The 12574-nt window shown below is 44.6% G+C and overlaps 1 pseudogene; it reads left to right on the top strand.

Annotated features, from left to right (window-relative positions):
• The first annotated feature begins 7409 nt into the window (after positions 1–7409).
• LOC132536601 (zinc finger protein 200-like) lies at positions 7410–12368 on the top strand (annotated as a pseudogene).
• Positions 12369–12574: the final 206 nt, after the last annotated feature.

Below are 12574 nucleotides of genomic sequence, written 5' to 3'. Positions count from 1 at the left end.
AGAAAAGACCTCTGTCCAGTATCTGGCTTCTGTTTGCCATACACTGTTCTGCTTCTACATAGATATCCTTATTCTGCTAACTAGAAAGAGAAGTGATGATATTGGAAGGGATACGGAAATCTATTCACACAATTATTCAACTTTCTCTAATCATGTTTTTCTCCAACATACACTTATACTTGGGTTGTTTCCCCCAACCAAAAATGAGAAATAAATAAATTACAATTCAGTCCTGGTGCCCAGAGTACGAGGACTACTCTAGGTCGAGAGGGACGGAAGACAGAAATCCTGTGCTTTGCCTAATGGCAAATGGACTTATTTTCTAAGTTAGAATAATAAAGACTTACATTTGAAAGAAGCAAGTAAATCCATTGATCAGATCATCATCAAAACTTCTCTGTCTCTCTCTGTCTCTCTCTTACACACACACACTCACCATTTTTGTTAACCAAACTTAAATGTTCTGTATTTGAAATAAGTCAAATACAATAAAATTCCAGCCTACAAAGCTTACTTTATGCTGAGAGAAATATGTCTCAGGGATGCTCCTGGAGGACTTCCATTATTTTCTGATTATTATTATTAATTATTTTACCTCCAGGGTTAAAGCTGAGGCACTGCTCCTAGTGGCCATTTTTTTCCATTTTATTGGCTACAATAGAGAGAAAATAGGGGCATAGAGAGGGAGAGAGAAATATAGACACCTATAGTCCTGCTTTAACCCTTGCAGTGGGGGGGGGGGCTTTGACCTGGGTCCCTGTGTAAATTTTTGTGCTTAGTACTATGTGTGCTGAACGAGGTACACCACTGTCCAGCCCCCAGGACCTACATTCTGTTGAATTAAACTCTTAAATAGGATGAATGAAAGGAGAAGGTTATATATCAACTTTAATAATAGCACATGACCTACTGTAGCACAGAAAAGAACTGGAGAAATAGCGTCCTAGTCATACAAAAAAGACTGTAATGCCTTAGCCACCAAATTTCCAGGTTCATTTTCCAGCAGCACTACCACAAGCAAGTGCTGAACAGTACTCTGTTTAAAAAAAAAAAAAAACCTGGGAGTCGGGCAAAGCACAAGGACCAGCGGAAGGATCCCAGTTCAAGCCTCCGGTTCCCCACATGCAGGGGAGTCGCTTCATAAGCAGTGAAGCAGGTCTGCAGGTGCCTCTCTTGCTCTCTTCCTGTCTCCCTTTCTGTCTTCCCCTCCTCTCTCCATTTCTCTCTGTCCTATCCAACAACAATGACAATGATAGTAACTACAACAATAAAACAACAAGGGCAACAAAAGGGAATAAAAAATAAAATAAATATTTAAAAAAGGAAAAAAGAAAAAGAACAATAAGTAAAAAATAAACACAGAAGAACAAGAGGTATCTTCTGGCAGAAGTGTTTAGGAAAGCTTCAATACAGCACATGGGGGTATAAATGCACTTTGAACACAACAGATATTCAGAAGGAGAGAGATAAGGGGAGGAATTGAGGGAACAGGTCAAGAATGCAGAAGTTAATGGAAAAGCATGAGGACAAGCTGAGAAGCGATTACAGAAGCCAGAACTCCTACCTTCTGCACCTCAAAAACAGCTTTGCTCCATACTCGCAGTTGGGGAGAAGTGATGGGAGGAAGAGGATGAGAGGGCTCTGAACTCCGGCTCCATCAGCACCCAGAGAGAGAGGAGAAAAGGAGTGGGTGATCTGGAGGTAGTAATGTTATCATAGTGGCTTGGAGGGGAAGAGAGGATTGGATCAGGAAGCAAAAGGGGCAATTGTGTATAAATGTAGACAGACAGTTGTAGAGATGATGGCTGGCCCATGTGGTGGCTTGCAGTGGGCCGACGGAAGATTCAGAATCCTGATGGTGGGAGTGGAGTGGATTTATACCTCTGTTGACGTGGAATTTCATAAATCAATGTTAAATCACTAATAAAATTTAAGAAGAGAGAGAGAGAGAAGTTCAAGGACACTGTAACCAGAGAGATTGTCAGGGAGAGACATAGTAGGAGCCCCAAGGAAGGTAGTTGGACTGCAGCATGAACTGGAAACAGAACAGGGCACAGAGCCTACAGAGATGAGCTCAAGAAGTTACTGAAACTTCCGGGCAAGTGGAGGCAAGATGGTACCTTAATAGTCTGCTGGCAAAGATGACAGCCCCCAAACAAGATTCACTACCCCCCACCACAGAACTTTAATATTCCACATGATGGTGTGTGTGTGTGTGTGTTTGTGTTTCTGTGTGTGTGTGCGTGCACACGCGCACGCAGGATAAATGCTTCAAATAAGTCATTTTTCTCAATCCCTGGAACTAATTTTGCTTTTTTTTTTTTTTGTGGGAGGCCCTAACCCCTCCACCCCTCCCCCCCAGACACACACACAATCACACTGAGAGTAGAGATATTGCAGGATGTGTAGAACTGGATGGGAGGGCAAAGTATGAATACTTGAGACCTAGAAGCCCATCTCACTCCTGCTACATCCCAGGCAAACAAAGAGATGTTTGGCCTCAGAAAACCAGGCATGGGAGGCCCCAGGACAGTGTGGAAGAGACTGAGCCAAGAGCAGGAAGGACAGCTAAGAGGGTGAGGACCTATTCCTATGGCAGGTGTCTTCCTGGATTCTCAGGAGCAGATGGCACTCAATAACAGGGACTGTCTGCTGGTGATGGGGCCTGCAAGTCCTTTCATTGCAAAGCTGTGTTGCCCTAGAATCACTCACAAGACCACCAACAGATAAGAGAGAAGGCTGGTGCCAGACACTGTCTAATATGACTTAAGTCAGGGCTAGAGAGCAACACCCCCACCCCCATATTCTCTCGTTGACCTATTTGAATTAAAAACAAAAGTCATGTAGGAGGAACAGAGAGGTCCCTTGGGAGTCTGGTGCATGAAGGGACAGGGGAAGTCATGTGCTGAGGGAAATTGGGGCCCCTGCAGACAGGACAATGTCTGAATGATGACAAGAACCCCTGTATCTGTTCGCCAGCCTTACTGGGCTCAGTATTCTCCAACAATGGTTGTTGCATTGGTTTAATCCTCACTGTTTTGCATGCTTTTTCCTTCTCCCCACCCCCTACCCTAAGTATATCCTCTTCAGACCTGACACTTCCGCCTCAGGATATATAAGGACAGGATTGTGATTAGAGATAGCTTAGATTGCGCTACAGTCCACATCAATAAAGACTGAACTGCATACCACTCAGCCATGAGTCCCTGGTTGTCTCTCTCTCCTGCCCTAGAAGCTAGCCCAGCAAGTAGGTTTGAGACCCTGCTCCCACCTGCACGGTTAATATTTCAGGAGTGGTGAAGCTGCTCTGCAGCGATCTCTCTTTCTCTCTCCTGAACCTCTGGCCCCTCTCAAATTCTCTCTGCCCTACAATGTATAATAGAAAGAGAAGAGAAGAGGAGAGGAGAGGGGAAGGGAGAGGGTAGGGGAGGGGAGGATAGGGGAGGGGAGGGGAGAGGAGAGGAGAGGAGAGGAGAGGAGAGGAGAGGAGAGGAGAGGAGAGGAGAGGAGAGAATAGGCTTTAGAATCACAGACATGGCGCCCCGGCAGTAGCACACTGGGTTAAATTCACATAGTGGGAAGAGGAAGAACAAGCTTAAAGGTAGCAGTTTGAGCCCCCAGCTCCCAACCTGGCTCTCCCTCTCTGTCTCACCCTCCTCTCTCAATTTCTCTCTGCCTTATCTAACAACAGCATCAGCAACAACAACATTAACAAAAGCAACAATGGGAAAAAGATGGCCTCCAGGAGCAGAGGATTTGTATCAAAGGCACCAAGCCCTAGCAATAACCCTGGAGGGAAAAAGAAGCATCACAGATTTGTGACTCTACTTGTGCACTCTTGGATTTCAATGTGCTAACTAAAATTCAAGTTTGGCATCTTAACTCCCCTTGCTTGACAAATGAAGAAAACAGCAACAGTTTTCTGAAATTGTTACTGAGACATTCTAGAGAAAACACACAGCTGTGGGGTGCACAAGGACTCAGGTTCAAGTTCCTGGTCCCCACCTATAGGGGAAAAGCTTCATGAGTGGTGGAGGGGTACTGCAGGTTTCTCTACCTCTCTCTTTTTTAATTTTTCCATTTATAGAAAGGAACCATTGAATAAAACAGAGGATAAGAGGGGTACAGCTCCACTCAATTCCCAACACCAGAATTCTGTATCCTATCTCCTCCCCTGGGAATAGCTTTCCTATTCTTTAACCCTCTGGGAGTATGCACCCAAGGTCATTGTGGAATGGAGAAGGTGGAAGGTCTGGTTTCTGTAATTGCTTCTCCACTGAACATCAGTGTTGACAGGTCGATCCATGCACTCAGCCTGTCTTCCTATTCCCCTAGTAGGGAAGGGCACTGGGGAAGTGGGGCTCCAGGACACATTGGGGGGATTGTCTGTCCACGGAAGTCTGGTCAGCATCATGCTAGCATCAGCAACCTGGTAGCTGAAAAGAGAGTTCACATACAAAGTCAAACAAATTGTTGACCAATCATGGACCAAAAGGCTGGAATAGTGCACATGAAGAGTTGGGGAGTGGGTGAGGGGGTTACCCTCCATTTTGTAGATAGCTAGTAGGCATATTTTAGTTATATTCCAAAGGGCCTGTGGCTATACTAGTTTTTTTTCTCTTTTCTTTTTTTCCCTGAGCCTGAAATCTGATATGCCTGTGGATCCATGTTATTGTCTGTGGAGATGCTGGCATGACTGGAAAAAAATATCAGGAAGATGGATCAGGAAAGAGAGTAGCTCCCTAATATAGGGAAGGGCTATAAATATTGTTGACTCTAAACCCCATTGATGTGATGTGATCTGGGGCCCATATTCACCTCAGGAGCCTATGTGACCTCTGCATCCCTGTTGATCTGAGCTCACATTCTGTGCTCCTAAGTAGCAACATTCCAGGTTGCTCCAATATCGACCCATCTTCCTCAGGTGTAGCACAGAGTATGTTGTCCAGCCTCCCTTCAGAGAATGGAACATTCTCTAATATTATTGATCCAAATTGAGGACAAGGTCTTATGGGGGCCCATAAAGGGGTCTATTGTGTTGTTCCTGATAGAAATGACCTGTAACAATAGAGAGAGGTATTTATTTGAGACCTAGGCCCATCATGTCTGTTTGGAATCTGAGGACTCCCTGATTAGGGTCCCAGCTGATGGGGTGGCTTGATAGTGACTAAAGAGTCCTCATTAAAGTGTGCCAGTCTCTTGCTTCTGTTCATCTTTTGCAGTCCTTGCCTTCTAATGTGAGCTTTGGAGTGAGTGAGAGAACTGTAATGGGAAGTAGGTGAGGAGGGTATCTAAGTCTAAGTAGACACTGTATCATTATGAACTTCATACTGACTCACTGCAGGCTATTGTGTCTTTTTGTGTGTTTATGTACACTCCTATTAATTTGTAGTCATATAAATCATTATTTGATTAATATGAGAGGGGAAAAGTTGATTGAATGTCTCAAACTTTTTAAAGCACAGACTGAGTCTTTTTAATTCATAGGCTGAGTCTATGTATCTGATATGCTGACTCTCTTAAAAGCTTAGACCAGGGAGAACAGAGGTAACCGGTGGCACAGCTATATACAAATAATTTCAAAGGACGTACATTATGGTGGTGTTGTGTATAATACAGCAAACATTAACAAAGGGATATTTCACAGTTATTCCAATTACCAAATAATGTGATTATAGCAATAACTATTGTCTTCTTAAACCCTAAGGCAGCAGAGGAACCTCCAGCTTCCTCTATAGAGCCTGTGTTTCCCCCAGTTCTGGAACCTCTAGGGTGGGGCTCACTTTCCTGCATGCTGCTCTCAATTCATACAGAATGATAATGCATCTGCATGATCATTGATCCCAACCTAATCAAGGTAATGAGTACCACCTCAGCATGCTTCACTTCAGACTGTGTCCAGAGATGTCAGGCATGGAATGTCAACCCTTCACCCTCATTACTCAGGTGAGACCTTTCCTTTCATAGTATTTTCTTTTTGATATTTATTTATTCCCTTTTGCGCCCTTGTTCTTTTTCATTGTTGTTTTAGTTATTATTGTTGTTATTGATGTTGACATTGTTGGATAGGACAGAGAGAAATGGAGAGATGAGGGGAAGAAAGAAAGGGGGAGAGAAAAACAGGCTATCACAAGGACCCACTTAAGGATCCCAGTTAGAGCCCCTGGCTACGCACCTGCATGGGGGTTGCTTCAAAAGCGGTGAAGCAGGTCTTCAGGTGTCTTTCTCTCTCCATCTCTATTTAAGCCTCCTCTCAATTTCTCTCTGTCCTACCCAACAACAGCAGCAACAACAACAACAGCAAAAGCAGGGGAAAATGGCCTCCAGGAGTAGTGGATTTGTAGTGCTGACAACAACCCCAGTGATAACCCTGGAGGGGGAAAAAAACTTAATTATTTTTGTCCCCAGGGTTATCGCTGGGGCTCGGTGCCTGCACTATGAATTCACTGCTCCTGGAGCCCATCATTTTCCCATGTTGCTGTTGTTGTTGCTGCTGTTGTTGTCAGACAGGACAGAGAGAAACTGAGAGGGGAGGGGAAGACAGAGAAGGGGAAAGAAAGACAGACACCTGCAAACCAGCTTCACTACTTGCAAATCAAACCCCAGCAGGTGGGGAGCAAGCAGTTTGAACTCGGATCCTTGAGTGGGTCCTTGTGATTTGCACTATTTGCTTAATCTGGTACTCTACTGCCAGGCTCACTAAAGAAAAAAAAATAATAATGAAAAAAAAAAGAATAAAACACATAGCTGGTACTCACAAGCCCATGTCCTTCTCTTGTAGGAAAGACAAGAGTCTTGAGTAGAAGGGAAAACTGTTCTCAAAATCTCCCTCTCAGAGTCTGTGTAGGAGGGTGCGCCTGGGGCTGGTGAAGGAGAACTCAGTTCAGTCTGACACAACCAGCCAGGGCTATGTGCAAGTCACTTCATCTCTGGGAAATGTAGTTTAGTCAACTTTCAAATGAGGCAACTAAATGGTCAGATGTCTTGGCATGGCAGTGGCAGAAAGTAATGGAAGGGTGAAAGAGAGAGAGAGAGAGCAGAAGAAGGGGAGGGCTTTTAATGTCTTACACAAGGCTGGTATCATAGGTGTGTGACATAGGCAGACTCAGAAGGTAGGGGCTCATGCTTGGCTTGAGGCTCTCTTTGTGTCTTGAGATTCTGGATGGGGCAGGGGTAGGTAGCCTAATGGGTATGAAAAGAGACTCTCATACCTGAGGTTCCCAAGTACCAGGTTCACTCCTCTGTACCACCATAAGCCAGAGCAGAGCAGTGCTCTGGTAAAAAAAAATCTGGATAAATTTTGAGCTAAGTATCTTGAGTTTTCATTTTATACTGAGCCCTGCAAAGTATGCAGCAGATTCTGCTCCTATAAGCTGATTAGAATTAAGTATGAAAGACCTTTGAGGGGGATGCGGTAGGGTGGTGACATTCCCAGTAGAGTGTATACACCATAGTTTCACCACTCCCTGGTCAGTTTTTTCATTCATGGAGAGAGAAAGAGGGTGAAAGATAGATAGATAGATAGATAGATAGATAGATAGATAGATAGATAGATAGGAGAGAGAATGAGAGAGAGAGAGGAAGAGAGAAGTCACCAGCCATGGTGGTCCTTTCCTGTGATGTCAGGGTTCAAGCCTGCATTACCATTTGTGAGGACCTGGGTTCAAGCCTCCATCACGACCTACAATGGAGGGGCGGGGTGGGACAGCTTCACAAGCTGTGGAGCAATGCTATCGGTGCCTCACTTTTCTGTCTCTCCCTTCCTCCCCAACTGCTTCTCTCTCCCACACACCTTCTATCAAAGAGTTATAGGGGGGAAACGGCTGCTGGGAGAGGTGAGTACCACATTCTAGTGACCCACCACCCAAAAAAAACCTTTCCTAGAATTGGAGAGATAAGGCATTTGGTAGGTCACATGCTTGCCTGGAAAACAGTGCAGGCTTGAACCCTGACATCACAGGAAAGGGCCACCTTAAGCTGGTGATCTCTCTCTTTCTTCCTCTCTCTCTCTCTCCTCTCTCTCTCTGTCTCCCTCTTTCTCACTCCATGAATGAAAAAACTGACCAGGGAGTGGTGAAACTGTGGTGTATACAAAGGGCCCCAATGCCACAGAATAATAAATAAAATAATAAATAGACCTACACCTTTTTCCAGAATAGAGACCACCAAATGTCACCTACTCCTTTCTTACCTTTAGGCTCCTGGTTATTAAACAAATTGTTCTACTTTATATCCTAGTGCTTTTTCAGCCATCAAGTTGCAGATGCTACCATGACACCAAGTTGACTTCCCCTGGGCAGATGACCTCACCAATGTGTCCTAGAACCTCACCTCCCCAGAGTCCTACCCCACTAGGGAAAGACAGAAACAGGCTGGGAGTATGGGTCAACCTGCAGATGCCCATGTCCAGTGGAGAAGAAATTACAGAAGTCAGACCTCCCACCTTCGGCACCCAGAAAGATCTTTGGTCCATACTCCCAGAGGGATAAAGAATAGGGACCCTTACAATGGAGGGGACGGGATACAGAACTCTGGTGGTGGGAATGGGGTGGAATTGTGCCCCTCTTATCTTACAGTCCTGTCATTTACTAAATAAATAAATAAATTTAGTAATAAATTACTAAATGTTATTTACTAAATAAATTTTAACCAAAAAAAGATATTTTCATGTGAGCAAATAGACTGGCAGCAAGACATCCCTGGGCACCTGAAGAGAGGTGATATGGCAAGAAAGAGACTGCTGTTCTGAGTAGAATACCAGTGGGAGGTGGTCAGGAGGGGAGGAAGCAGATGGACAGATGATTCAAATACTAAGAAACCCTTCCTTACCTTCTGTAAGTACTTTAAACTATTGCATAGGACTGCCACCTACTGGTCAAAGGCATTAACTATGTCAAATACCAATTGAAAAAGTCCTATTTTACAACTGGCAGTGTTCTAGGAAAGTCTGTGTGAAATGATAATCATTCAAAACTTTGGAAACTCAACTTCTGAAAAGAACAAAAGTTCGATAAACACTCCTCTGCTGCCCTCATAAAGTTGCATTTGTTACTATCAGTTAAGGTCTCTCACTTGGAACTTTTTTTTATTCTTATTTATTGATTTTCCCACTTGTTGCCCTTGTTGTTTGTATTGTTGTTGTAGTTATTATTGTTGTCATCATTGTTAGACAGAACAGAGAGAAGAGGAGAGAGGAGGGGAAGACAGAGAGGGGGAGGGAAAGAGACACACCTGCAGACCTGCTTCACCACCTGTGAAGTCATGTCCCTGCAGGTGGGGAGCCGGGGATTCAAACCCGGATCCTTACTTCACTTTTGCACTTTGAGCAACGTGTGCTTAACCGCTGCACTACCGCCCGACTCCCTCACTCTCAGTTTGACCTCAATACACAAGGAAATAAATAAATAAATAAATAATCAACAACAACAAAATCCCATGAGTCAGTCATTATGGGTTAATGTCGAAACGTACATTATTGGGAAACTCAGAGAGAGCAGAGCCACGAGGAAAAATGGGTCATGATGAATACCCATCAAACAGCCTGACAGAAGAGGGTGGGCTAACACATCTCTTTTTTTATCGTTATATATATTTTTACTTATTGGACAGAGATCGCCAGAAATTGAGAGGGAAGGGGGGCTAAAGAGAGACACCTGCAGCACTGCTTCACCACTCGAAAAGCTTTCCCCTTTGCAGGTGGGGACCAGGGGCTCAAACATGGGTTCTTGCACATTATATCCTGTGTGCCCAGTCAGATGCACCACCACGCAGCTCCTGAACGAATAAGTTCTCAGAGGTGACAATAATGGATTCTTGCTTCTTTGGAGTACTAGACAGCTGTCACAAAGGATGCCACATTCTGCTGTGCTGTGACTTGGATGGCTCAAAAGGGAAACCTGTTCAACAAGAGAAGCCGGAAGAAGGACAGATGGGTTATCTCTCCCTCCCACAATCCTAGCAAAACAGTACTATAATACAGTGAGAGATTTGGCAGTGTGATGCCTCCAGTTCTGTTCTTTCTTCTCAAGATTGTTTGGGCAAATCTAGGTCTTCTGGTTCCAGATAAACATTTGTAGCAATTGTTCTATTCTCCTAAAAATGTGGTTGGGATCTTGATGGGGATAGCATTCAATCTGTAGATGGCTCTGGATAGTATATTCATTTTGATGATGTTAATTCTTACAACCCATAAACATGGAATACCTTTCCACTTCTTTGTGGCTTTTTCTATTTCCTTGAGTAGTGACTCATCATTTTCAGTATACAAGTCTTTCACTTCTTTGGTTAGCACCTGCCCATTGAGGCCCTGAGAGCTCAGTGGAGCCCACTGCACCAGCCCCTGCCTTGAGTGAGGACTCCATGGACTTTGTATTACCTCAAGAACACTGGCCCTCTTCCATGAATGCAAGGACCTGCTTGAAAAGTTTGTTTCTGACATCTTCACCTCTGGAAAGCACCCCAAGATAGCAGCTCAAGTCAACTATTGCCTTCCGGAAGCTGAGACCTTGGTTTTGGAGACCTGTTGAGACCTGATGGCCCTGGGGTCTGATGCCCCAGAAGCCCAGCTTTGAAACCTGCCCCTGAAGACCGCACTTTCTCAGCTACCCGCAGTGCCCCTCTGATCAGCCCAGCTCTGAACTTCTCCACAGAGAAGCCCGGGCTCTCTGGTTAGGTTTATTTCTACATATGTTGTTGCTTTTCTTGCTATAGTAAAAGGAATTGGAACTGTAGTCGCCGGCAGGCAGCAAGGAGGATGCGCAGTAGGGCGATCAAAGGGTGTGGCTACTCCCGAGAGGTCTCCAGGTCTCTCCCAGAGTGGGGATCTCCCGGCCGGCCATTTCGGGGCGGCAGAGGGAGGCCTGGGCAGCCAGCCTAGAAAGCAGGGTGCTGTGTGGCTGTAAGACGCCTTGGCTGCAAAAGTGGATCCTGTGCCCTCCAAGAAGGCAAAGCAGTCCTTCATACTATGAGTTCCTCCGAACTCCAAGCTGGGACAAGACCTCCTTCAGAATGTGTCTAGTGGGCCCAAGACCATCCACCAGCTGCTTCTGGAGCAATTCCTCACCTTCTTGCCCAAGTCAGGCCTGGTCCAGCCCAGTGAGAAAACCAAGGACCCCCTGGCTTCGGTTAGGGGTGGGAGCCCTGGCTTTCTGAACAGAGCACAACCTCATCCCTTAGTGAGCCTTGTGCCCAGAGAAGGAGGCCACCAGAAACAGGACACATTGTCTCCATGTTGGAAAGCTAAGCCTGAGGAGCTGACAGTCTTTGAGGACTTGAATGTATTTCACTCCCAAGAAGAGTGTGTGAGCCTGGATTCTGCACAGTGGCCTAGCTCAGAGAAGGAAGACAATGTTGGGGAGATGATGCTCCTCAAGCCTGCTCCAGATGTGTGACTTACCCCCACCCCCGAGGGTAATAAGCGAGAATAGGACTTTTCTTGGTCTATAACATTCAAAATGTTAATGACAGTAATCTTGAGGATGGTGATCTTTGAAAAGAATCTGAGAGAATGAAAATCATGGAGAACACCCATCAGATTGTGGTGAAATGGTCTCTAAGAAACCTTCAAATTATGATAAAGTATTAAATGCATCCACTGCAATGGAAAGAAAAATGAGAAATCTTTTAGTTACCATTGAAAATGATGCTCCACTAGAAGAACTCTCAAAATATGTGGATACCAATGTTGTAGCACTTACCTGAAATCGAAGATCAAAAAGATGGTACACTTGTCCACTCTGCGGGAAAGAGTTTAACGAAAGCTCTTACCTTGTTTCCCACCAGAGGACTCACACTGGAGAAAAAAACCTTATAACTGTAGTCACTGTGGGAAAGGCTTCAATCATAAAACAAACCTAAACAAACACGAAGGAGTCCATACAGGAGAGAGGCCTTATTCCTGTTCTCATTGTGGGAAGAACTTTCATCAGAATTCTCATTGGAGTCAGCATGAAGGAATCCAAATAAGGGAGAAGATGTTTAAGTGTCCAGAATGTGGGAAAACCTTCCCAGGGAATAAAGAACTAGTACATCATTTACAGACTCATGTGGCAGAAAGGTCATACAGCTGTCAAAAGCACGGTAAAAGATTTGGTAGGCTGTCAAACTGTACCCGGCATGAAAGAACTCATTCAATATGTAAGAACCGAAAGCACAAGTGGACTCGGTAAAGGTCTGATGGCCCTGCCTCAGTCTGAAATGTGTCGCACGTATTCAGAATCCCCACTGTCTGGAAGATGTAGACATATAAAAACCTGTTAATAGCCAAAATCAGATAAATACCCAGTTTGGCTCAAACCTCAAGTTTTTAGAAAATCTACAAGGAAGAAAACATCTTCAAGGGCTATACCTCAACACCCACACTTTTTGGACTAAGGATTTTTTGTGTGCATGAACTTACATAACTATGTAAGTTCTATTCCCAAAGAATGGTTTTGAATGTGCAACACACAGTGACTCATGTATTGAAAGCATACCTATTTACTCCTTCATGTGGGGATTCACACTTAAGAAATATTGTGGGGGTCAGGAGGTTGAGCAGCAGTTTAATCACACGTCACTTCAAAGGAGGTGAAGC

This window comes from Erinaceus europaeus, unplaced genomic scaffold (assembly GCF_950295315.1).
Source record: "Erinaceus europaeus unplaced genomic scaffold, mEriEur2.1 scaffold_700, whole genome shotgun sequence".
NCBI lineage: Eukaryota > Metazoa > Chordata > Mammalia > Eulipotyphla > Erinaceidae > Erinaceus > Erinaceus europaeus.
The sequence above is the reverse complement of the archived record's forward strand: the minus strand, read 5'-3'. Positions and strand labels throughout refer to the sequence as shown.